Consider the following 9,192-nt stretch of genomic DNA (forward strand, 5'->3'; position numbering starts at 1 on the left):
AGTGGGCGAAAAAACTGCCCTACCCGGTCAATGAGGAGAACGGTGATCGCGAACTCCGCGATCACTCACCCAGTCGCCATGATGCCATACCCGGAAGTCCAATAAAAACGTCATAAATGAGTTAAATTTGCCTCCCCATTTTATAAGTGGTACCTTATTTCCTACTTGATAGATGCAACTATCTTTCGGGTTGCTAGGTCCTTTGGCTCTGGGAGTTATAGTTCACCCTTATATAGACAGCACTGAACCCAGCCAACTTCGGATCTGGACCAACGTTGGCACACTGCCTCATCATGCCCAACTGAGCATACAGGCAGGGTTTCGGGGTGATTCTCCTTTGGCTCTGGGAGTTGTAGTTCACCCTTATATAGTTAGCACTGAACCCAGCCGACTTCGGATCTGGACCAAACTTGGCACACTGCCCTATCATGCCAAACTGTGCATACAGGCAGGGTTTTGGGGTGATTGATCTTTGGCTCTGGGAGTTGTAGTTCACCCTTATACAGACAGCACTGAACCCAGCTGATGACGTATCTGGACCAAACTTAAGTGATATTTCCTCATATCCCCAAACAACTCAATGCCGTCTACTAATAACCCGGGCACCTTTTCATACAGAGATTATCTCTAGCTTTCTATATGGCTGCAACTACAGTCCAGGGTGTTTGACAAAGGAACTTGGATAAGAAGCAGCTAGGCCTAAAGGCATTTTGCATGGATGTGGTAGAACAGACATCATAAAATGAGCTTGTGTCTGTCAAGTTTAACCTCCCTAGCCCCTCAGAATTTTTGGGAGAGCTTGTTGGGGTACATCTGTTGAGTCTCTAAGGTCATGTGAAATGAGTGGAGCCTTGGTTATTTTCCTTCTCTGGACATGTTCTAGTTTGCCAAAATACTTATTGAATTGCCCAAAACTGGACATAGTACTTCAGGCAGTCTGACCACATCAGACTTTTATTTCCATTGATCTAAAAGCTGTATTTCTATGCATGCAGGCTAGCAGGCCTGTAACTTGGGGGGAGGGGGGGAAATCAAGTTTTTTTTAAAAAAACAACTGTTTTATTCATGAATTTTAACGGGTTAACCAAATTCCCATGCTAAGTCTATGAGAAGCAAAAATTAAATGAGTCCCTCATTTAACAAGTCCCCTGAAAGCACTATCTCAATCAAGTGTTGACAATTTATTTATACTGTCATTACTTGTAGCAATAGCTGATATAGTGGAAGGAACCAAGTTGGCCCACCGATAACTGGAAGGCAAAGCCTAAGGCGTGGCTGGGGAGGGATTTGAAGGAGACCAGACTTGATGGGGGCGATTGACAGGGATGAAGCTGCAGGCTCTTTAAGGTTGCTCTGCCCCCCCCCCCCCCGTGTGCTCTTTGCTTCAGCTTGAGGTAGGAGGCAGGTTCCTAATAGGGCATTAGGCCTTTCCCTCATGGCTCTTTCCCCTCCCCTTTTGCAGAGGATAGTAGGGTTCCCATTGCTATGCCTTTGCCGCAGGAATTCACCCTACAATTTGGGCAGTTTCTGCTCTTGGCATTTACTGGCAGGAATTTCTCAGCAGAGCATAAGGGCTGGAGTAAAGGGTGGCTGCACTAAACAGAGTTCCCCTCCTGGGTTGCCTCAAGGAATGCACATCCTGTAATATAGGAGGTTTGCCCTCCCTCCATCCTTTAGAATAAACTGGGTGAGTCACTTTCTCTCAACCTCAAGTCATGATTGCTGGGCCACATAGTAAGGTTGCAAACAACTCCTTCCTTTAAAATAATGTTTAATAAATTGTCTGGAGCGTAAATTCCCCACCTCTATCTGTTTGTAATGCTTTAATTCCCGCATCAAACTGTCTTTTGATATAGGCTATCAAATTCTTAAATATACCAAAAACTTCATTTTTCTGTTTTAAAATGAAATTCCAAGAAAAATTAGAACAATCATCCAAAATACATAAACAGAAAATTCCCCCACCTTTGCTGTGTTTAAATGGTCCAATTAAATCAGCATGAACCAAATCAAAAGTCGTTTCTGAGCTTCTCGGACTCTTTTTACTAATGGGTGCAGATTGAGCTTTTGTCCTTTTGCAGATATTACAATCCAGAAATTTCTGACAATCTTTTAAATTAATGCCTTCAGCAAATTCCTGCATTTTATATAACACCTTGAAACTTGGGTGTCCCAAGGCTCTATGTAACTCATGAATACACTCCTGATGCATAGGTACGTTCTTGCTGATCATATTGATCTCACTTTGGTTACCCTTTTGAGTCAATACTTTCATATCACCTTGCAATTTGCCAGTCCCGCAAAGTTTCATTCCTTTAAAATTTTTAACTTTGCCTCCAGAAATATTTATATCATACCCCTCCTCATCTAATGAACTCACCGATAAGAGGTTATAAGGTTATACTTAATTTCTGGTACATATCATACATTATTCAATGTTTTACCTAAATGTTTTGCATAAACATCTCCCTGCCCCTCAACATGGTAACACACACCATCAGCCGGAGAAACTTTTGCACATTCAGGTTTTTCAAGATTAGAAATCAGCTCTCTTATTTACAATATACTGAGAGCATGCAGAGTCAATGAACAAAATGTCCTCATCTTCTTTACTTCCTTTGGACTGGACCACGTTGGCATGCGATGAGCCCCTCCTCTGGTTCATCTTCTTTCTCTGTGACTGTGGGCAGTCTCTCTTCAGATGTCCCAGAGATCTGCAAATGTAGCATCTCTTTCTGACTGCACACACCCCCTCAGTCTCCCTCTCAGGCTCTGCCGCAACTGCTTCCACTGACCACCTTCCCTGACACTCCACATTACAGTCTATCCTCCGTTCCCAATCAGATGCCAGTCTGCTACATATATATTGCAGGTTCAGCTGGCTCTGAGGTAACGACTCTAAGGCATTTACAATACCATCCGATGCATCGTCCAATGATGACAGAACAATATAACATTTGTTCTCTTCAGAGAGATAGAACCCTCTCTCATCCAGCTGTAAAAATAACTTCTGTATTGTTTGCAAGTGTTCTTTTAAATTTATATTCCTTTGCAAATGGGTCTATACAGCTTCCTTGCCAGTACAGCTATCAAGGCAGCCAAATTTGAGGCATGTATTCCTTTAGTTGGGCCAAATCTCATGTGCCATTGCCAGGCTGCCAATGTGAATCAATTCACTGTCATCCACACACAAAATCAGTATTGATTTGGCCCTCTCATTTTCTTTCTGATGCTCTTCTGCATCTTTCCCTTGTATCAGAGCTACTGCGCACTCCCATAATGACTGCTGCTTTAAATAACTTTCCATCCTAATTTTCCATGTAGAGTAGTTACTTCCTCCAAGCCTTGCCATGGGAAATCCCGCAAGATTCATCTCCATTTCTGAGGTTTTTTTCCCTTCTTGCAGATGCACAGCCTTGATAAATTATGCTACTGCCTCTTTAAAGTGACATTATACACAAGCAGGTATTTAAATGGTTTAAACTGGTTTAAACTGGTGATTATTCTGGGCATTCTGGGCCCATAACCTGTGGCATGGTTATGTAAAAATAAAAAACAAATAAATGTAAACAGAAGCTTTATCATCATCTTTAAATCAAAATAAACTCTGCTGTGTAATAAGGCTGTCAAATAGGCTTGAATAAAACAATAACAATATCTTTATTCAAGTTCAAGAGTTCAAAACACATATACAGGGCAACAATATGTAACAGTCCTTTTAAATATGCCTCATCTCTTCTTTAAATAGTCAAACTTTGGAAAGCACGACAGCCATTTCATTCCTGACAAAAAAAATCCTGTTGTCTTCCTTTCTCCACTCTCCAGAAAAGCAAAATATGAACTGTAATATCAGTTAGAAAAAACCGTTGGTCTGCTTCTGCCAAGCCAGAGGCAGCAACCAATCAGAATGCTGGCTGGGCCAAGCAGCTGTCGTCATAGCAACCCTTTCCAGTGAACTCATTGCAATATGGAGTCTTTATTTCATATTCCCTCACATGGAGGAACTCATACTCTCTCAGCCCTAGGAAGGCACAGGTAATTCCATTAATTAACTGTGTCATCACATACTGAGATCTACATTTTACTGCTCATGCTAGGCTTTGGCTTCATTTTAGGCTTTAAGCTCTTGTAATTATATTGGGGAGGGCTCTCTTTTGTTTCAGGCCTCATGTTAGGCTTTAAATATTGCCATTATATTGGTAGTCATCCATCCTTTTCTAGGCCGCATGTTCAGCTTTATAGCATTTGCTATTAGGAAGCCTTCATTTGGAGGTCTCTGTTTTGTTCAAATCTCATGTCAGGCTTCATGCCTTTGGGCTATTGTTGCCGCAGGCTGCAGACATTCTGGAGGAGGCCATGTGGTCTTCACCTGTATCTGAGAGGCCCTCCAGGTTAAGCCTGGTCAGGCTCAAGTCCTAACAAACTAAAAGGCATCAGAACTGGTTTGTTCTGGAAGCTGTGCAGTCATATTCTCTTGGCCTCAGAGCTCGGCACAGACACACTATTGGAAGTATAAATCTTCATTATGTGGTCAACTTCCTGGTTCAGGGTGGGTATCCTGGCTGTGGCCTTCAGGCCTGTATTTTCACCTCATGCTAGGCCGCATGTTGGACCCTTCCTGGAAGAGGCTGTTTGCTTTGCTGCCACAGGGGTAGTCATTTTCTAGAGTGTTTGAAAGGAGTTGCCAAGTCCTGCTTTCTCAGACTCATAGTGTAACCCCTTGAAAAGCACAGAAGTTAGGCAGTCACACTCTCTCAGCTATGTTGTAAATGGCCCGGAGTTCCTTCAGGAGGAGGGGGGGGGTATAAATAACAATTTATTATTGTTATACTCATGTAGGATAAGATACACACAAGCAAATTAAATATAAATCTTCATTATATTACTTATATTCATTATGGTGAGTATCCTGGCAGTGTCTTTCATGGCTGTGCTTTTGTCTTATGCCAAGCTTCATCCATTTGGCGCAGAGCCGGCCCTAGGTATTTTTCAAGTGTAGGCGACCAGAATTTTGGTGCCCCCCCCCCAAAAAAACCAATCACTGAAAAATAAAAGCGTTGGATAAGCGAAAATGTTGGATAATAAGGAGGGATTAAGGAAAAGCCTATTAAACATCAAATTACATTAAGATTTTACAAATTAAGCACCAAAACATCATGTTTTACAACAAATCAACAGAAAAAGCAGTCTCAACTACGCCCCCGTATGTTTTGTGCCTGAAGCGACCGCTTAATTCGCCTCATTGTTGGACCGGCTCTGATTTGGGGGATTTGTGAAGAAGTCATAGTTATTATGTTTAATTTTAACTGTTAGAGTATGTATTTGTGTTTAGTTGACTCAGTAGCTGAAACAGAAGCCATCTTGTTTCAATCCACAGTAGTGCTGTTACCAAGGAGACGGACCTGGATAGCTCACCTGAGGGAGAAGTGGGCGGAGCCACAAAAAGAGAAAAATGAGAGTTTTTAAAAGAAGCCAGGGAGTGCGTGGCTGGAGGCTTTGCAGTCAAGAAGGGCTGAGGAGACAGGCCTGGCCAAAATTTTTAGTCAAGGTAGACTAAAGGGAGCCTAGTCAAGATCTCTAGTGATCAGGACTAATGATCAGGAATTTGATCGGTAGTAGATCAAATTAAAGGCTGTTATTGTAGTTGGGACATTGTTCACTAAGGAGCTCAGCTGAGGTTAGAGTTCGCTACAATTTATATCATCAGTAGGAGAGTGAGAGTGGAAGTATACCAGAGACTACGGTTGTGGTGGTTATAAGAATTATTAAACCACTTGTTTATCTAAAGTTCCATAAGTAAAACAGTCAACCTGCAACCATAAGCTTTGTACGCAATAAACTTGTTGTTCTTTGTTAACAACCGACTCATCTCATCTCATCTGCATCTGTGGAGCCAAATTTCATCGGTAATACTTCAAAAGCCTCACGTTGGTGGCAGTTACCTTAATAAATCACCTAATTGGGGAAGAGTACTAGTCACAGTTACCTCAGAAAGGGAACAACAACACAGAAATCCTTAACTACAGAGACAGAGGCTGGGATCTTGAAATAAAGATCACCCCCTGTAATCCTTCCCCTCATATAAAGGTGATATATATATAATCTAGAGAGATTAAAAGATTCAAAAATCCCATCAGCAGTGGAAACAGCATTTATAATTTGCTTTGACACCATTACAATTGGCTTGAGTCTTCCCAATTGGCTTTAGCTCCATCGCAGATTGTAATCCAAAAAAAACTACATAAGAAAAACTAAAGTTTAAGTACAATTTTTGATGTTTCCAGGTATATAACAACTATGATAATTTGTGCTTAGTTTAAACGTTTGTACTTTAACTTCTAAACTGTCAAGTAATTTTTGAATAATTGGGTATCAGATTAAAAATATTTTATGTAGCTTCTAAAAATTTGATAATATGTATGGGGCATTGATCTTGATTTTTAGATATGCCAATTTAAAGTGAATATATATACGTACATATATAAACACAATATTTCAAAATGCTGTATCTCTTATTCTAATCAACATTTTTGTGAAATTTGAACACAGTTATAGATTTTATTATGTAGCTTCATTTTTTTACCCATTTAAATATCTTTACTAGTTTTTGAAATATCATTTTTTAAAAACACATGAAACTAATCACACAACTGCTCTCTTGGTCTTCCCCTTTTCAGAGCTCTCTTATGCCTACCTTCTTCAAAGCAGCTGTGGGTCATTCCTTACTGTGCAATATGGCTGCTAGCTTGAGTTGCTGTTCTGAGACTTAAAGCCCTGTTAACTTCTATTAGTGTTTCCTGTCATCCACCTGACTCAAGAAGATGCCTAAACATCTATCAAAGCAACTGAACATTTTTGACTTCATGACAAAAAAAGAAAAAGCCAACTATTGAAGTCCAAGAAGACAGCAGGTTGAGAACCACTGCAGCAGCTGGTACTGATGAAGCCCCCAGAATATGCACACCTAAACTACAGGTGAAAAATGAGGAAACTGTGGTGAAAACATATATAAGAAGCACAATGGGGCAAGAAATACTGACTGTACTTGCACTCTTGAGTGTCCACCGAAGTTTATTGATTGAGCCCGATTTCTGTCAAAGTGTATTGACACAATTTTCAAGTGTTTCCAGCAGATGTTGTAGTATTCTTTTGTAACTATAAATTACCAATTAAGAGTCATTTTCAGTTTTTTAAGACTTGAAGCTTTGTAACTAAAATAGAAAAGTGATTTAATTGAGTCTATACAAAATATAGAATGAAACATATAATTCAAATTGTTTTGTGTTATGTATCTACTCTTCATGATTCACTAAAAAAATGTTTCAACTTACCCACCCCCTCCATTTTTATTTTTATTTTTGGCTATGGGCCTGCATGCTAGAATCACATTGGCCTTTTTACTTGCCATATCACATGCATTTCCCTCAAAATTATCTCACGTTTTCCTTTTGAAGACACCTGTACTTTTGTTGCTGACATTTTTATTTGGATTTTTTTGAAGGATTCAGAAACTCAGGTTCCAAATCTTTCTCTTAAAAATCTACATATAATCTTATGTAGATCTACATATCATGGCTTGGGCTCTGCTTCCTGTGTAGGGCTATCAGCCTCATCATAGTAGAGCCCCTATTCTTGGCTCACATCTTTCTCTTCCTCATCTGAAAAGGCCTTCTCAAAATAGGCCATAACATTGTTCCTACACCCATGATATTTTTCCTCCGGTTACCACCATTTACATCAGGTCAGTTATACAAAGTTGTGGTCCAACAGGATGTTATACATGTGTGTGCTAATGAAGATTGTTTTTTTATAAAATCCTTTTTTCCATATAATGCCTTTGTAGTTCAGGTCAGTTGTGACTTTTTAAACACAATTTTTTCCATCTTCATACTTTTTCTTTCTCTCTGCTCCAATCCAGAATTTAATTTATGGCAACAGAAATCTATAGAAAGGAGTTTGGTGCCGTCAAAAATTTATGCTTTAGGGAACAGAAACATGATCCAATCTGAAGTGGAGTATGGGTGGGTGGGAGAGCGTTCTGAATGGACAGACATGTTTTGATTTTTTAAATAAAAAAACAAATGTTCTTTAACCAAATCATGGAAAAATAGCCATAGGAAACAGAGTGTTGGCAGAATTGTGATATAATGATATATCAGTATTTAAATCAATCCCACTTGAAAATGCTCAACAATGATAACAAGATGAAATAGAATGTCCATTGATCATGGCTTGACAAGAGCTCAGTTCCAAGAGCTGGTAAGTAGGAATGAAAACAATCAACAGGAGCCAGACTGTGACAGCAGCAGACAGACAGAAAAGCTGGAGAGAAGGAGACAGCCAAGAGAAACAGGAGGTTGGTAATTTGGAAGAACAGGGGGAAATGCATGGGAAAGAGCAGAATGGGTGCAGTGCAGCTGCTAGAACAGAGAACAGGCAACTTTGGGCTTTCCTGCTCCATAATCCATATCTAAAGGAGAACTCCAGGGATTGACCCTGTTTATTTCTCCACAACTGGATTTTATCAGGATGTCAATCTCATTAGGGAGGCATGTGATTTTAGCCCCACTCCTGAGGTGGAAGTGGGCAGAATACCATTAAAATGGAGAATCCCAACATCTGAAGTTTCTGGAGTACATTTTTTGTTTATTTTTTACCGCTGGGCAGCAACGGGTGAATGAGCCACACCACTCCTACCCTTGGCCTAGAGCATCAAGTTGAGAATGAACGGACCCTATTTCATATCCATAGCCAGACATGAATCTCACTTGTTAATTGCAATCCATTTGCTATTGCTCAGCCTAATCTCCCTCATAGGAATTTCAGTAGCATACAAACAGGGAGATAATCAAGGCTGATGTTCATATTCCTTGCAGCAATGTCGGGATACAACGTTAATGTAGTATTGAATAACGCCAACCTTGTGAGCTCAGATTGATGGAAAGTACAAATCTGTAGCTACCAACTGCAATCAAAGCCAGCACTTGGAACAGTTATTTTTGGGGGGACCATAGCTCCTGGAACCCCCCAGCCAGACTGAGTAATTGCTGAGAGTTTTGGCTCATATAGCCTGCTAATAAATGTAGTATATCTATAAGGCAATCCTATGTGAAAATTCTTAATGAAATGTATGCAATATTAATGCCATTAAATTAAAATATCTTTGCTTAAATATTCTAGGGAAAAGGATAT

The 9,192-nt window shown here is 40.0% G+C and overlaps 1 long non-coding RNA gene across 1 annotated transcript; it reads left to right on the forward strand.

The window, feature by feature from the left end:
- Positions 1 to 3,528: 3,528 nt before the first annotated feature.
- LOC134297814 (uncharacterized) lies at positions 3,529 to 7,268 on the forward strand. Its single transcript, XR_010004692.1, has 2 exons — positions 3,529 to 4,035; positions 6,678 to 7,268. It is a non-coding gene; the product is annotated as an uncharacterized LOC134297814 (long non-coding RNA).
- Positions 7,269 to 9,192: the final 1,924 nt, after the last annotated feature.

This window comes from Anolis carolinensis, chromosome 1, assembly GCF_035594765.1.
Source record: "Anolis carolinensis isolate JA03-04 chromosome 1, rAnoCar3.1.pri, whole genome shotgun sequence".
Lineage (NCBI taxonomy): Eukaryota > Metazoa > Chordata > Lepidosauria > Squamata > Dactyloidae > Anolis > Anolis carolinensis.